The sequence below is a fragment of the Hemicordylus capensis genome, chromosome 2, assembly GCF_027244095.1.
Source record: "Hemicordylus capensis ecotype Gifberg chromosome 2, rHemCap1.1.pri, whole genome shotgun sequence".
Classification (NCBI taxonomy): Eukaryota; Metazoa; Chordata; class Lepidosauria; order Squamata; family Cordylidae; genus Hemicordylus; species Hemicordylus capensis.
Window position 1 is genome coordinate 368,318,245 of NC_069658.1, and position 15,857 is coordinate 368,334,101.

A 15,857-nucleotide genomic window follows, 5' to 3' on the forward strand; every position below is an offset into this window, starting at 1 on the left:
TTTAGGACAATGTGTTCCTTTGCAACACTATTTATATAGACTAAGCATGTTTCTTCTACAGGGATTTTAACTTGATCTTTCTTTTATACTAGAGTATTTTGTTCAAAGGATTCCATCTCTGCTTTGCTTAATTCACATCTATTAATGTGCTTAAAGATGGGATGAAAAATGAAACAGCCAACATGAAAATTTAATTTTAGCATTTCAGAGCTTTAACATTTGTTTGTGACAATTCCCTTTCTGTACCAACCTCCATTTTATTTATTAAAAACAAATAGTTGTATCAGTATTATAATATGCTCTGAACTTTTGGTCTAGGACATGCTAAAAATGTTGGCTGATGTGCTGAGAAAAATGATTCAAGGTAATTCCATTGAAATTAGGCAATGCCTTCTATGTGTATTTATATATACAAATGTATCAACATTCACCTTTAAGGTTATTTTCATTTCAGCTCAAACCCAAATGAAAATAACATTAAAGGTGAATATTGATACACATGTATATATAAATACACATAGAAGCTATTACATAAAAGTAAAATAAGATAAAAGAAGATGAAAGAACCTGACACACCTAAATTAACGATTTCTAACACACCACGTGCGGATTTTAATCGCAGCCATACAAAACCTGGCTACCTGCTGCAAGACATCGGTGTGATTATCAGAAAGAAGTAAATTAGTGTAAAACATATCAGAATGATTTCGATATCTAAAAACAAGGGAAGTGATATAGCTAAAATGTAAATCGCAATAAAAAGAATAATAAAAAGAATTTTGTATTTTTTGAGCCAACTGTCCCCAAATCCCCATCCCTACAAGGGCACATTTTCTCCAGACTGGGGGTGGAGGGGGCTCTCCTGAACCCACCCTCCAATACTACAGAGGGCAGAACATCCAGCCAAGCCAGTGTCAGGGCTCTTCTGTGTGTTGGGTATGTCAAAACATACAGATATTTAGCCGGTTTTTGTAAAGGCTTAACAGCTCCAAACTTGGGTAGCCTGCTGCCCAGCTTAGATCTATCTGGTGTTATAATTAATTAATTATATAGAAATATTTTAATAAATAAAATAAATAAAAATAAACAATACACTACTTGAGGATCACCTGAGCATTATCATAACCCAGAGAGAGTAGATATTCCATTGACAACCCATATAATTTTAACTTTACAGTGATTAAAGACATCAAATCAGAGGGATATTCATCCTTGAACATTAAGGGAGCTAAGCCTGAAGGAAAAGAGATTAGTTTCAATCAAAAGCTGAATACAGATCCAGGAACATGTCTCCAAGCTTAACAGGTCCGCTTCCATTGGCAACTTAGCATTAGACACACAAAAGGGGGTTGAAAAAACAGCCCTAAGAAATTTAGATTGGACCCTCTCAAGTGGATGAAAATCACTATATATACAGATCTGAGAGCCATAAAGAAACGGTGGTTTGGGAAGTACTTTTTCCTTATCCTGGACTCTGTTTTTTGCAGAAGCGCTCTTACCCCTGGACTTGGGGCTCCAGTCCATGGCCTCCTGAGTCCGGAGGGACCTCCAAATGTCCTGGGGGCCTGCTGTCACCACCCTGTGCCCGCCCCTGCCCTGTGCCCACCCTGCTACTGCCTTGCCATGCTGCTCCTTTCCATTTTCACCGCCACCATGTGCGCGGCCGGGGTTGGTGGGGGTGAGCCGAGCAGGCCTCCACCGTGGGGGTGGCAGGCAAAGCAGCTACTGGGGCCTTGAGTGCTCCTGAACAGTGAGAGCATCGCAAGCAGGAGTTTCACTCGCACACACGTGGAGGAACTAGAAAGGCACACCCTGGAGATAAGCAGGACTCCAGTTTGGATTGAAAAGGCAAGAAGGGAAACCCAAATCCACCAATTCACCTGAAGTGTCTTTTGTGCTTTGCTCTGCCTGAAGCACAAGCCTGCAGTGCCCCCTGTGGAAAGGTTCTGGTCCTTTCAACTGCCCAGAAGACCAAGGCAAGCAGGGTGTGAGGAGCACTGTGTAATCTGAAGCCCCTTTTCGTTCTACCTCAATGGAAATCATTAATGGTAAAGAAAGCTCAAATCACGCGGTCTGGGAATTGGGAACGCTACCCAACTACGCAAGCCGCATTCTTTCATTTCTGCCTGAACTTTGGGTTGAGGCTATTGGCTAGTTCAAAGATCAACTTTCCACTTCCCAATTCCACCCACCCCAACCGGTGGCAACTACCGGACGAATGCAAGCCTGTGTTTCCAAACAAGGCACCTCCAAGCTACATAAGTCACTGCAACTCAACATCCGTTCTTCCAGCCCCCCCCCCTTTTCCACCTGTTGTACAGCATTTTATACACACAGGAGGAGTACGGAAAGACCAGTGTGCCCTGAAAGGAGGCATCCAGGCCAGGGGAGAGCATAACATCGGCTCCCATGAGACTAGCTCTGGCCTGTAAAGACTGTTGGAGAAGCCCCTCCCCCTCCTTCCCAGGAGTACGGAAAGACCTGTGTGGGCCCTAAGAGGAAGGCAAGCAAGGAAGGCCGGCCAGGGAGCTCTTGGCCTCAGCTCCTGAAAAGACCAACGCAACAACCTGAGACGTTTTATTAAACTTCTGTAATTTGCTTCTTTTAATATTGTAAACCTCTTTGGCTGCCTTTGTCAAGGCAGAAAGGTGGTATAAAAATGTAGCAAATAAATAAATAAATAATCCAATCCAATGTTACAATGTGACACTCAAAGTGTGGGGAGTTGTAGTCAAAAGCATCTGGGAAACTTTGTTAGAGGGAAGATTGGTCTCTCCCATTGTTCTTGTGCAGAAACCACGCAGTACGCTTCAAATGTGTATAGATTTAAGCAATGTGAATTCCAGCATGGTAGTGGATTGTCATCCATTACCCACTATCAGTGAAATGTTGCTTACTCTGAAAGAAGCCTCAGTGTTCACAACTTTGGACTTGTCTTCGGCCTATCCTCAAATTCCTCTGCTCAAGAGTTTTATTTATTTATTTATCATATTTCTGTACTGCCTGATATGTATATCTCTAGGTGATTTAAAACTTAAAATATCTACAAGTCACAAATTAAAATACATGACAATAAAACAATAGAATAAAATAGTTATTAAAACAAAAGATATACAGGTGAAACTCGAAAAATTAGAATATCGTGCAAAAGTTCATTAATTTCAGTAATGCAAATTAAAAGGTGAAACTGATATATGAGATAGACGCATTACATGCAAAGCGAGATAAGTCAAGCCTTAATTTGTTATAATTGTGATGATCATGGCGTACAGCTCATGAGAACCCCAAATCCACAATCCCAGAAAATTAGAATATTGTGAAAAGGTTCAACAGTCTAGGCTTCAGGTGTCCCACTCCAATCAGCTAATCAATCCATAACACCTGCAAAGGGTTCCTGAGCCTTTAAATGGTCTCTCAGTCTGGTTCATTAGGAATCACAATCATGGGAAAGACTGCTGACTTGACAGTTGTGCAGAAAACCATCATTGACACCCTCCATAAGGAGGGAAAGCCTCAAAAGGTAATTGCAAAAGAAGTTGGATGTTCCCAAAGTGCTGTATCAAAGCACATTAATAGAAAGTTATGTGGAAGGGGAAAGTGTGGAAGAAAAAGGTGCACAAGCAGCAGGGATGACCGCAGCCTGGAGAGGATTGTCAGGAAAAGGCCATTCAAAAGTGTTGGGGACTTTCACAAGGAGTGGACTGAGGCTGGAGTTAGTGCATCTAGAGCCACCACACACAGACGGATCCTGGACATGGGCTTCAAATGTCGTATTCCTCTTGTCAAGCCGCTCCTGAACAACAGACAACGTCAGAAGCGTCTTACCTGGGCTCAAGAAAAAAAGAACTGGTCTGTTGCTCAGTGGTCCAAAGTCCTCTTTTCTGATGAGAGCAACTTTTGCATCTCATTTGGAAACCAAGGACCCAGAGTCTGGAGGAAGAATGGAGAGGCACACAATGCAAGATGCTTGAAGTCCAGTGTGAAGTTTCCACAGTCTGTGTTGATTTGGGGAGCCATGTCATCTGCTGGTGTTGGTCCACTGTGCTTCATTAAGTCCAGGGTCAACGCAGCCGTCTATCAGGAGATTTTGGAGCACTTCATGCTTCCTTCCGCAGACGAGCTGTATGGGGATGCTGACTTCATTTTCCAGCAGGACTTGGCACCTGCCCACACTGCCAAAAGTACCAAAACCTGGTTCAATGACCATGGGATTACTGTGCTTGATTGGCCAGCAAACTCACCTGACCTGAACCCCATAGAGAATCTATGGGGCATTGCCAAGAGAAGGATGAGAGACATGAGACCAAACAATGCAGAAGAGCTGAAGGCCGCTATTGAAGCATCCTGGTCTTCCATAACACCTCAGCAGTGGCACAGGCTGATAGCATCCATGCCACGCCGCATTGAGGCAGTAATTGCTGCAAAAGGGGCCCAAACCAAGTACTGAATACATATGCATGCTTATACTTTTCAGAGGTCCGATATTGTTCTATTTACAATCCTTGTTTTATTGGTTTCATGTAATATTCTAATTTTCTGGGATTGTGGATTTGGGGTTCTCATGAGCTGTACGCCATGATCATCACAATTATAACAAATTAAGGCTTGACTTATCTCGCTTTGCATGTAATGCGTCTATCTCATATATCAGTTTCACCTTTTAATTTGCATTACTGAAATTAATGAACTTTTGCACGATATTCTAATTTTTCGAGTTTCACCTGTAGAGCAACAAGTGCACTGTATCGTTTTGTCCAAGCAAATGAGATATTTACCATTGACAGTGTCATTTCTGATGTAGTCAATACCAGAAAAGACAAATCTAGTGTCATTTCTGATATATCCAAGAAATGAGATCAGTTTTGCAAACCTGCATTATTTCAGTTAGTAAAAGCACTCTTTTTCATTCACGCTCCCTTTATGTTGTCCATTTGTTTTGTGCTTTACAAGATGAAAGCATCTTTACAGTCCATCCTTCCTGTTTTCCATCATATGTTTCCATGCACAAGTTTTGCAATAGGCAAAGGCACTTCTTCAAAGCAAACTGCTTGCTTGCATCCATAACAGTATCAATCTATGTGTGATTGAACTAGTACAGAAATAGCTATAATGGCTTGTGCTCAGCTTGAGAGCAGGAAGTGGTTTACCAACTGCTGAAGCAAAATCTTAAGAAACATTTCATTTAAGAAGCTTATTTTACCTTCCTGTAAACAAAGTGGCTTGTTTATTTATTTTTTAGTAAACGTATCGAGCCCCCTGCTTTGCCAAGTGTAGCTATCCATGCCAGGGTGAGTTGCCTATTTATGCCTGCAGCTGTCATGCAAACTTCCCAGAACTGAGTTTCTACTGTATCACAATTAAACCTGTTTCCATCTACCCAAATTCCATTGCATACAGAAACCTTTTCACATGATTTTTTGAATCAAGACATATGTATTCTGCCTACCACAATGACTCCTAAGACCTTCTGGAATGGCTGGTTGTTTGAGCTCTCTCGCTCTCTTTTTACAACAGTGGATCATGGAACAGGCATGTAGCTAAGCTAGAGTACAAAAGGAAGAGCAAGCAGGTTTATCTGAAAAACACTTCCGACTGAGTTGGAAATCACACAGGCATTTCCATTCCAAGGGCTTTAATGATCACTGCAAAATCCTCCCCACTTCCGTGACTATGCATTATCACCATTGACAAGTTATACCTTCCCTGCTGTCTACCGCCATTCTCTCCATGAAGCCATGCTATGCCTGTTCATGGTGAGCCAAGGGGCACTTCTGGACAGGGAGAAGAGATTATAATGTGGAAAATGCTACTCTTGGATGTGTACAACTCTATGAAACAAAAAGCAGGGGGAGGACTAAAAATAAGTTTCAGGTAGGCCTATCTGTTTACTGGCAAACATAAACATGGGACTTTCTGCGAGGTTTTGCTGCGAGTTCAAAGCTGCCCATAAAAATTGATGCAAAATGTGGATTTGTTTTTAAACCCCAGAAGTAAATCAGGCTACACAATGAAAAACCTGAATTGTGTGTGAAGTGTTCCCCAATAACTCACAGGGAGTTTGGGGTAAATTTGGCCGATGTGTGAATGCACATCCTCCATTCTGGAGGAGATACAAATGAAAAGCTGGGTGTGAAAAAATTTAAGGAGGGTGACTGAAATGCAATTCTTTTGCTTTGTTTCGTTATTAACAGTTTTTATTGGAAGGCATTATATGGTTTACAAACGGTTTCCCCCAGCATCCCTACCACCCCTCCCCATACCCAATGCACCTTCCTGCATGGCCATTCACTAGTTTGAAAACCTGATACAAACACATTTAAAGCTGCATTTCTGACTCTCACTCATGCTTTTCCAAATGACGATTTAACGGTACTTTGCTACGCTTTGCTACACTTAGGCAATGGGAGAATTCATTTGAGCAATGGATTTACAGCGACTTCAGTACAGTGCCATTCATATGGCAAACTGTTTTTTTCATGACAGTTCATGACAATTAGCAGTTATTGCACAGTATCCGAGCCCTAAAAAAGTTGCACTTTAAAAAACAGTTGTGTGGGATACTCCGGCCTTTTGGAGAGACTCTGCCCCCTGCCTTGTCACTTTCTCTTCTCTCAAGTGAAAGCAACTGATCCACCTGGTGCCTTGGCTGGTGAGCAGGCTTGCTTCTTCTCTCACACAGACCTGAAAGCAGCTGATTTGCCCAACTCCCTGGCTCGTGGCAGGCAGGCAGAAGAGGCAAAAGGAGGTAGAGGAGGAAGAGGAAATGGGCAGCAATATGAATGGCCCAGATTTACACTTATTATTATATATGCTCATTTATGCTTACATATGCTATATATACTCTCATCCTAACTCTTCTCAATTTACACCACTTCCTCCACAGTAAAGCCTCACTGTTTGGAAAAGCTCCAGCTGTGGAACACAGGCTCAAAAGCACCTCGTGACAGCAGCTAGTTAAACCCCACAGAGAAATGCTCAAGCACGTGGCCTAAACCATGTGGTGTACAAGAGCTGGACTGGCATTGTTTTGTCATAGTAATTAAATAGGAAGATGTCATAACGGACAGGTTTGACATAACTGAAAGGGCTCTGGCCTTAATGAGCCAATGAAATGCCTGTCACAGGGAAACCATTGTGAATGCTTTCCAAGATGGAAACTTTTCAATTAAGGATGCTCCCATGATAAGGCCTTGCATTGGGAAGTGGGGAGAAGGCCTGTGAAAATATTCAGCTCTGAATACCAGAAGCCACATAATTGGCACAGCGTCCTAGCACCATGCAGAGGCAGCCATTCCCACTGCTCATTTCTATGTACTGTTGTACGTTCCCCAGCGCCAGTGGCACCCCTAAAAAGGATCAGAGCATTGCTGATCCCCAACAATGTCTGGGAAGGCATGCAGGGAGCAATTGGGATAATGCTGCCCCTGGAGCTCTATGGGGAAAGTGCTGGAAAGGACTCCACTACCTCTGGGCAGTGCTGGGAAGCTGTGTGCAGATTATTCAGCTTCAGGTATTCCAAGCCAAATATTTGCACAAGCATGGTGGTAATGCATTCAGCCCCACAGGCCTTCTGGCCTAGGCTGGTGTTGAGTCCACACAGCCTCCAACCCTGGATGAAAGTAGAGTTGACGCTGAGAGTGGGTAGACTAGGAGATAGACTGCCGGCAAAATTTCCTCACTGTAGTCGTATTAAGAGGCCTATTTAAGAGGCCTAGGACCGCTAGTGTGGGGGGCCTTGCTGATGGCCCAGGAACATGCTGCCACTGGAGGCCCCCCTCTGCCTGTGCCTTTGCCAGCTTTGCACCAATGTGAGACACAAACCGACGCAGAAGGTGTAGTCAACGTTGGGAAGGGAGGACACCCGATTCCTCACCTGCTCTCACAGCTGGGAAGGACCGAGGAGCTGCATGTGGGTGTCCCTTTTCAGTGCTGGCCATGCCCCTCAGAGGTACACCTGGGCAATTTTGGACCCTGAACCTAAAGGTCTTTGGAGGCCCCCCTCCCCTGAAAATTAAGCATAATCATGCTCCGCTGGGCGATCACAATACCCAAAACAGACTAAAGAGGATTGGGGGGTGGGTGGGCAGGGGCTGTAGAGACCCTGGACTTCGGCCCCAAAGTCCAGGGATAAGAGCACCTCTGATGCCCCTTGCATTGGTGTGTGATTGATGCCAATACAAGGGGCATGGCCAGAACCAGGAAGAGGAGGCATGAGGTCCTGATCCCAGCTGCTGCTTTGTTTGTCAGCGGAGTGCTTTCTTTCTCTCCCTTACTCAGAGCAAGGGAGAAAAAGAAAGCACCAAGCTGGCAAATTACATACTAGCTGTGAGTAGATTAGGGGTCATGCTTCACTCTCCCAGCTGGCAAGCACCTTTTTCACCAGCTGGGTGTGACGGGGGGGATGAGGAGGGACCCTGGGAGAGGGGAGAGGAGGCACTATGGAAGCCTTCAGACTCCAGCAGCCCAGGGACATTGGTGGCTGAGGTGGTTACACCAGTGGCTGGAGCCTATGTTCCACAAAGAGGTGCACCTAGCTAATTTTGGAGCCTGGACTTAAAGGCCTTTGGAAGCCCCCACTCTCCTGCAAATTAAGCACCATCATGCTTGGCTGGGTGACCACACTACCCGAGACAGACTAAAGAGGATTTGGGGGGCCCCAGGGGCTGTGGAGGCCCTGGACTTTGGCCCCGAAGTCCAGGGTTAAGATCACCTCTGGGTCCATATCAACCATCAGTTAGCTTTCCTGCTCCCCACCTCCTGCCCTATGTGTTATGGTTTTGGCTAGGCTTCTGTGGTTGACTATAGATTTCAAATGGGGTTTGTGGGTTGGGAAATGATTTGTTTTACTTGTTGGTCAGACACCCAATTGGCAGTGGGAAAGCTGATTTTATATACCTCTCTTATATTGACTTCATCTTTTCCCCTGTTTGTGAGGGAGGACTTTGTTTATGTTGCTGTCACAACTAGTGTCAGCTTTGGGCAGAAATTTGACCCTTGATGTTAGCAGATTTCGGCACCCTGCAAGTATCCTTGTTTCCTTAAAAGGACCAGGAATGATGACACCCTATAGTAGTCCAGCAGCTGGAAAGAAGGGGGATAGTTAAGAATATGAGCACTTGTTGCCCAGGTCCATTGTGTTGGATCCCTTATTTCTCACCCACTTCCACATGGGGGAAAAATTGCATCCATTTTGAACATGCAAAAGCCTCAGTTCAATCACACATTACCATTCATCAAAAACATCCGATAATCATTTACTGCTACTAAAACACTATAATATCCAGGGGAAAGATTTAGCCTAGCACATTTTCTGTTGTTCCTGTCTTCAAGTAGCAGGGAGTTTTTATGTAGAAGAATATTCAAAACTATGACCCGCCCCCACCCCTCTATCTGCATTTCAGTGTGGAATGCTTAATTCTACCTCCTCAGAATTCTACCATTTCATGCTTGAGGTAGACTGGATCTTAGGAACATAGGAAGCTGCCTTATACTGAATCAGACTGTTGGTCCAATCTAGCTCAGTATTGTCACAGAATGGCAGAAGCTTCTCCAAGGTTGCAAGCAGGAGTCTCTTCTAAAAAGACTCAAGGAAAAAGGAGTCTTTTCCCTGGGAGAGCTGGTCTACCAGTTGGGGTTGGTGGTTAGACTAGCCCTCCACTCTGGACTTGGCGCATCAATCTGCCTCAGAGGACTGATCTACTGGGGTAGACTAGTCCTCTGAGGCAGGCAGACATGCTAAGTTCAGAGTGGAGGGCTGGCCTACCCACCAACTGGGTTGAACTGGTACACCAATTGGGATCAGTGGGTAGACCAGCCCTCCACTCCGGACCTGGCGCATCTGCCCACCTCAGAGGACTTGTCTATCCAAATAGATCAATCTCCAAGGTAGGCTTCCATGCTAAGTCTGGAGCGGAGGGCTGGTCTATTCGCCAGTTCCAATTGGTACACCAGCTCTCCCCAGAAAATGCCACTTTAGGCTCATTTCTGCAGAAAAATGGGCCTTGATAAGGTGTGCAAATCACACAAATCTATTCCGGTCAAGTCTATTCCAATTCACCTCAACCCCAAATCGGGCACTCTGTTTTGAGGGTGATTCGATTCGGAGTCAGATCTGCAAATCACTCTTGATTCAACCGGAATCAATTTGAGGGTGAATTGATTTGCACCCTCCTACTGACTAACTCCAATATCCTCTGTCCAGCTCCTATATCTCCCATGTTCTGCCCCCACTTGCCAAGTGTCTCCTCTCACCCTCATTTCTTAGACATTCCAATTCCCCTTGCCATTTCCCCTCATCTGTGTTCTACTAATATTCCCATCACTGCTACAGTCCTGTGTAAATAGACATTGTCAGACTTTGGAACATTACATATTTGTGTTCTGCTATATTTTACAAATTTGTAAGTTATGTGAGATGTTCTCAGTGGTGGTCATGAGGTTCCTATAGTTTAAGGCCAGCGTTAATATATATTGAAACCATATTGTTACATTCCATGAGTCTTATTTCATGTTCTTGTTGCAGCCACTAACATTCTGCAAAGCCTTTACCATGCAATTTGACATGCATCTTTTATAACCAGGTCACTCTAATGCATTTTCAGAGAAGGTTACCAGGTGAAGCTGTTTTAGAGTGAACATTTTTAACTGACTATAAAAAGCTGGTCTTTCTGATCTGTGCACATATTAGGGTCATTGAAAGCATACAGTGAAATTATTTCATACTTAACCCTTTAAAGTCCAAGCAGAAAAGAGCACTTAGGGAAACAATGATTACTTATAACATTACTACTGACAGGATTTTATTTTCCATCTTCTAAACACTGTAATTCCCAGTAAGAAGGCAATATTTTTATTCCTAGTCACTGAGGACTCATAAATTGTGCTCACATATGATTCTTTCTCCTGATCAAGAAATGCCAATCCTAAAGCTTTGCCAACTGGAGTCATTTTGAAGAGTTAGAAGAAAGACAGTATTTTATTTATTTATTTTATTTTTTACATTTTATATCCCACTCTTCCTCCAAGGAGCCCAGAGCAGTGTACTACATACTTAAGTTTCTCCTCACAACAACAACCCTGTGAAGTAGGTTAGGCTGAGAGAATAGTGACTGGCCCAGAGTCACCCAGCAATTATCATGGCTGAATGGGGATTGGAACTCAGGTTTCCCCAGTCCTAGTCCAGCACTCTAACCACTACACCATGCTGGCTCTCTATCACAGATAGTACTGTGCTATTACTTGCATCCTGATCTAACCATGTCAGAGAGTTGGAACCATCTATTACATGTTTTGAAGAATGTATTTGTATGTTTGTGCAAAATAAAGTCATACTTCTCAATGACCTACAGATACCAAATTTCGCATGAACACTCCTGCTACTTAAATTAGCGGACTGCACTACTTTTTACACTGGGATATGTCGGGGGGAAGGTCTAAATATTTTTTTGGTATTTTTAAAGAACACATTCAGAATATAATCACCATATTTTAACTGATATTTTCCTCAGCAGGTTTTTAATCTTCAATAATCAGGTCAATAATTCCAAAATGGCATCATGCTCAAGAAAAGCAGAAGATTTTCTTCCTATTCAATTTGCTATGATTCAATTCTACCATATATGGTCATTATTCAAAAAAAATGAATAATGTTTGAAGTTGAAATCCTACAAATTTCAAACTGATCTTTTACTTCCCTTTTGCAAGCACATTAAAGAAATCTACCACATATATTTAATTTCTTGAACTAAGTGTAATCTACACAAATTACTTGGTCCAATCAACAATGGGTCTCACCTACTAGTCTGCTCTAATTCAGATAAATTACTCAGCTTAAACTCCACAGTTTTGCAATATCCAGGGCAAAAGCTTACATAGCAAGCATTCGTCTACTCAGCCAATTGCCCTTATATAGAATCCTTCAACAGAAAACCTGTCCATGTTCTCACCAGCAGGTTCTTGGTGGTACAGTATGAGCATATAGAATCAGATCAGCATACTCTCCAGCATCTAGCAGATGAAAATAGGTACTTCTGTGGTGCAGTCGCTGTGACCCTCAGAAGCCATGGTCTCTGGCTGAAGAGCAGGAACCCCAGCAATGATAGCTGACCCTCAACACCTAGGCCCCTCTTGGGCCTAAGGTTCAACCCTAATAAGCTAGAATTGCCTGTGATCTAGAGATTGTAGGTAATCTGAACTAGAAAGTATGCAAAACTATTTTTCTAGTTGCATTTCGTACGCTCCAACATGCCTACAGATAGACAGAAGGGTTGTGCAAAGCTTTGAGAATTTATTTGGATGCAGATCTGTCAGGACCCGAGGATGGGACTGGGAGAATAGTGTTAAAAATATCGATGTTTGTGAACCTTTGATTTGTTCTAAACCCTTTATTTATTTATTGTGCTGGCACCACCAAATTAAATCCTAATTTGGGTTTCTAACCCTAGCTTTGGTATTGTGCCTGAGTAGTAACATGGGGAGAAGAACAGGCAAACCTCATTATACATGAACTCTATATCCGTGGCTTCGCATATTCATAAGTGTCTAATTGACATCTGTGGATATGAAGAGGTTAAAACCCACATTTCCGCAATTCCTAGAGGGCCAGAAGTGACCATGGAGGTCACTTCCGGCTGCCATCTTGTCAGGAGGAGCCCAGGAGGAGCCATTTTGTGGCTCATTTTTTAAAAAAAACATTTTCCTGCCATTTTCTGTGGTTTTGGAGGCATTCTACAAATTGTGGGGGCATTCCTAAACACTTGAGAGCACAGTATAGTAAATAGTTTCAATTATATTCACCTTTTTCATGTTTTTCCACTGTTTCCCTTCATTTTTTAACCTTTTGGTCCATTCAGGAACCTAAGCTCCTTTCCCCATAGGCATAATGCCTCGTTACATGCTATTCCATTACTCACAGTAATAGGCAAGGAACGGAACTCCCACAAGTAATGAGGTTTGCCTGTAAACTGACACAGTTGAAACAGTTTAAAAGTTCTAAACAAAAAACAACAACTTTATTCTTCTACAATAGCTTCAGTGGTTTCTTATTCACTACAATGTGCAGTCAAATGTATAATTGTTTCTGAGACAAAGTAACAACTTTAGAACCAGCAAGTCTGTATATTTCAAACTTGTGTTCTAACTCAGGTACTTGTGTCAGCGCATCAACAAAAGATCGATGCACATCAACAAAGAATGTGTCAGTAAATCAACAAAGGCTTTACTTTCAAGTTACTGAGGTGACTTTTAGAAATAACAAGCTTTTTAGACTTCCAAAACCTCTAATGGGATACAACCTCCCTGGCTGTATTTCCTGTGTAATCAACTATACACTCCCAGCACTTTCATTTAATATTGAATCTTCATTTACAGAGGTCATGCCTGGTGTGTAAAACCTACCCCAACAACCTCACAATAGGGATGTGCAAACAGGTTTTACTTCAAACTGGTTCGGTTTGACTGTTCGGGGTCAAACCAAGCCACCCCCTGTTCGGTCTGACTAGGGACCGAAACCACCACCCCTGGCCAGTTCAGGGGGGGGTTGAGAGCTTTTAATTTTTTTCCAAACTTACCCCCTCTGGGGTAGTTGTCCGAGGCAGCAGGGGGGTCCACAGAGGTTCCCCCTCCCCCACCAGCTTCCCTTAGTTAAAAAATCGGCCTTTCTATACTCGGCCTTTCTCCATGGCACGGTGGCCATTTTGGCATGACCCAAGCCACTCAGAGGCCCATTGTGCAGGCATGGCGGCCTCCAAAATGGCCAACACACTTGTGGAAAGGCCGAAAACCAGCCAAAGAACGCCTGGCTGGTGGGGGTTTTTTTAACTAAGGAAGGCCAGCGAGGGGAGGGGGGACCTCTGCGGACCTACCTTCCACCTCAGAAAACTCCCCCGGAGGGAGTGAGTTTGGGGAAAAAAATTTAAGCTTGCCAATCCCACCAGGACCAAACTGAACTGACTCAAACCTAACCAGACCAGCTGGTTCCATGCACACCCCTACCTCCCAATTCCACTCTCATTCCTGCCCTAGAGACCGTAACATGAGAGCCTAACTCTAGCCCTAACTGTCCCTAACTCCAACTGAATTCTATAGCCATCTGCTTATTCCATTCCAAGGCCCCTCCCTTAGGAATTATCTCCAGAGAAGGTTCCTAAGTTTAAATTCCTCATGATTGACAATGTTTACCAGCCAATCACCACAGGCCCACTTTGGTCCAAAGCAAGCACTTTCTGGCTGAAGTGGAACAGGAACAGATCAGGCCAAGTAATGGCTGCAGTCTCAGAAAAGACTACAAATCCCAGGAAAATCTGTGCTATTCCTAGGACCCCAGAGAAAGAAAAGGAGTGAGGTTATTCACACAGCCGAAAACTGCCCTACCCAGGTTTTAGATCTGTGATGTGCTCCCAATTTTTGGTTGTGTGGGTGCAAACACAAGTGATTGTGTGGAATCAAGGTTGGAGGAAAGGCTACCTAGCTTTTCCTCCTACCATGATTCCACACAATCACATTTGCTTCCGCTTGAAGCAAAGCAACCCCCCCCCAAAAAAGCTGATTTAAAGTAAATAGGGGAGCTTTCCAGAGTCTCAAAGTGGCCCTTGAAAGAAAGTGGGTGCTTCACACAGCCATAATATACATGCATGGATTAGCAGTAGCACTAGCAATAGCACTTAGCAATAGCACTTACATTTATATACCGCTCTATAGCTGGAGCTCTCTAAGCGGTTTACAATGATTTTAGCATATTGCCCCCGACATTCTGGGTACTCATTTTACCGACCTCGGAAGGATGGAAGGCTGAGTCAACCTTGAGCCCCTGGTCAGGATCGAACTTGTAACCTTCTGGTTACAGGGCGGCAGTTTTACCACTGTGCCACCAGGGGCTCTAACCAAGAATACCAGTAACCAAGAATATGGTTCAGACTTAAGTAAAAAAATGAAAAATAAAGTTCTAAAAGCACTAGGGTACTGAAACATCTGCTACTAGGGACAGTAATCCAAAAATCATTCTCAAAAATAAACTACATCACGACTGATGCCTTTAAGTATTCATATGTATAATTTTAAATTTTTCTTTTTTCTACAGAATACAAATTTAAAAAGAAAGATAGGAGGAGGCAGGGAAGTGGTTTGCGAAATCAAAGATTGAGACAGTGATTCATATAAGAGTCACATGAAGAAGAAAAACAGTTTGCTCACCTGTAACTTTTGATCCTTTGGTGGCATTCACAATGTTGGGCTCTGCACCTGTGCAGCAGACAATATGGAAGGATTTTAGAGCTCCATGAGGTGCTTGAAGCTCCACCCTTCGTGTGCAGATTGCACTTGGTCACTTTGGGTGGCAAGCTCCACTTCTCTTCAGTTCCTGGACAGACGACGTGTCTATGAAGCTTCTACAGGACATTAAAAAACTGTTGAGCAACCTGTTATTCTTGTGGTGGCTTAGGCAGCATTATCAATATTTGGCGAGTAGCAAGCTCCCAAAGAAGGAGGTAGGAAGTTAAATAACTTCCTTAAGTACACCTCCCCACCCTCACCCAAACCCTGCTCAAAGGGATCTTGTCAATATACAAATTGTTGCTCAGTGCCCAATGGAGTTGAATCAATATTGTGTTGTGTATTGTAGATATTTGGAATAAGGTTTTGTATGCATGGCATATTCTCCTTCCTCCTTATATCTCTGTTTCATGCATGTAAGAGTAACTCAGCCTTGGACATATAGTATTTTTCTGATTCAAATTTAGCATGAAATAGTTGCTGGTATAAGAAAGGGGTTGGGTTGGTTTCATATTGCATAAGACATCCATCACCTATTTTCCCATTGATTGGCATGATTCATCCTGTACTTTCTTTGTGTGTGGTAGTGG